The sequence below is a fragment of the Sinohyriopsis cumingii genome, unplaced genomic scaffold (genome assembly GCF_028554795.1).
Source record: "Sinohyriopsis cumingii isolate HCF-2022 unplaced genomic scaffold, ASM2855479v2 utg000646l, whole genome shotgun sequence".
Taxonomy (NCBI): domain Eukaryota; kingdom Metazoa; phylum Mollusca; class Bivalvia; order Unionida; family Unionidae; genus Sinohyriopsis; species Sinohyriopsis cumingii.
In genome coordinates, this window is record NW_028315921.1 from 801,670 (window position 1) to 804,083 (window position 2,414).

General features: G+C 36.5%; 1 non-coding gene across 1 annotated transcript; it reads right to left on the minus strand.

The window, feature by feature from the left end:
* Positions 1-2,332: 2,332 nt before the first annotated feature.
* Positions 2,333-2,414, minus strand: Trnas-gcu (transfer RNA serine (anticodon GCU)). Its single transcript has one exon. It is a non-coding gene; the product is annotated as a tRNA-Ser (tRNA).

Genomic DNA, 2,414 nt, shown 5'->3' on the forward strand with positions numbered 1-2,414 from the left:
TCAATGGATTCATTAATAACATTTCGCTTTTGTTGATATTTTTCAGGATTTTTTTGTAAAGTATTTGCTATTTGCGTCACTTTCAATCACCAAACTGGATTAAAATCTCGGTATAACACCTCAAAACAATTTTATTTCTTAGTCACTTCATTGTTGTTCGAGTTCTTCCTATGTATTGATATCAAATGAATCTTTAGCGGTAAATTTTACAGAAAATAGAATCATTTTGTCTTGACATCTATACAATTCTTGGAAACTTTCTTTCTTTCTCTTCGTACTGTATAGGAGCGAGAATTCTTACTTTTATATTTTGCATTATCCACTAAGTGAGTTGTTCACTAAAATATTTTACTCTTTCCCTCAATAATAATAGATTTCACTCTACATACCTATTCATCATTACAAACATTATCTAATTTAAGTAAGTGCCTAATTTCTTCGTTGCATGTAGTTATTTTAGGATCGATCTCATAATGATGTACATGCATAACAAAATATTTTGCATACCAATATATAATTTGGAGGAATTTAAGATATAATCCATCCTGCACTGCCATAGTTCGCATAGTACCATTCTCTCTTGATCTCCAAAGATCGTAAATATTGCTATCAACTGTAATTATGAAGCTCTCGAATAGCAATATCATCGATACGTATGTGTTTGTTATGTTGATCAATTGCAGCTATTGTAACCACCTACCAAGGTAGTGCTATAACTCGTATTGGTCTCCACAATTGTTGCACACGGTATTAGTGGATCAGATACAGTTTTATATGCAACGTTCACTCCATAAAGTCGGCCTTTGGATATAACTTCTAGAAACCTAAGATCGTTGTGTTCACCGAAAAGTCGTCTGACTACAAACGAAACAAGTGAAAATGGTTCTTGGATTTTGAGAGTGCTCCAGAAACAGCAGTTATGTAGACATTTTGGTGTTAACGTGTCTAAGTATAGCAGATTATATACAAAACTTAAAGAGGTTAAAGATAAACTTGCAAGTACGTTATTGGTTTTATTAATATTGGAGTACACAGGTATGGAATTAGTCGGCTCACAAATTATATTTTCCATGAAACTACCGCGATTCCATGAACGTTGTATTATTGTGAAACTTAATTTAACCCTAGCCCTCAGAATATAAGTGAACTGGAGAGAGTCCATTGCTTGTGCGCTATACATCTGGAAGGTATTACGTTCACATGTTCATACTTTATGTACCTGTGTACCTTTTAGAAGAAGAAATAAGTAGAAATTAGAAAGAATATGAAGAGGAATATCTATACCCCGGTCAACATAGACACCAATCTGATAAAATCAGATCTCCGCTGTCCTACGTGAAGATGTGACGACGACCACTGAAGAATGACATTCAGGTGACCATTAAATTAGCCAATGGAAATGCAACTTTCAAAAAATCTGAAAGTGAATCAAATCGTTCGATACACATTCATCCTTTTCACCCACGGTGCTCTTTCTCAAAACGCAAAGATATTAGACCTCATCTGACTGGTTGATAAAATTAGCAATTATGGTAATAGCATAGGTACCAGAATATGCCTTCTAAGCGATCGCTGTCAGATCTTCATTTGGTAACAGCGGAGATCTGATTTTAATCAGTTTGGTACACAGGTACTTAAAGTATGAACAGGTGAAAGGACAGCTACATAAACGAACATTTTCCCCGTCATTTCTTCTACACTTCTGATAACATCAGTTTCTTTGACCTTCTTAACATTAACCGCAATTGTAGATTGTTGTCCAAGACTATCCGAGTATACAAACGTACAGTCTCCTGTTACTTAAAATTTGACCATCGTTTTAATGGGTATTACACACACTTCTAGTAAACAGACACATACGCGTGTGCTTTGGTGCCGTTTTGGAATTTTGGAAACAACTCACCCCTTACCCTCCCAAACCTTAACTTGATCCCTTTTGCCTTGCTCGCAACCCTAAATGTTTCTGCTAATCGGCCGATTCGCGGCATTGATATTTGGCTACACTTCCCGCATGCATGTTAGCACTACTGGGACTTTATTTCAATGCCAAGAAATGTTGTTGTTTTTTTTTTTCTCCTGTGGGAGATAAAATGTTCCACACGCACAAAAAGTACAACTCGATTATAAAGATGCAGCCGGAACAGGTCAATACACAAACCTGTCACAAACATGCACAAAACGTCAGTCCATTCAAGACACAAACCACCAAAAAAAATCATGGAGACATCATTAGGCGTGTTTTCTTTCTGACGTGACGATATCACATTACAATATTGATGAATACGGTTTGTAGTCATAACTAAAAGTTCTACACATCAGATAAAATGTATATCGACGAAGATGGGATTCGAACCCACGCGGGGAGACCCCAATGGATTAGCAGTCCATCGCCTTAACCACTCGGCCACCTCGTC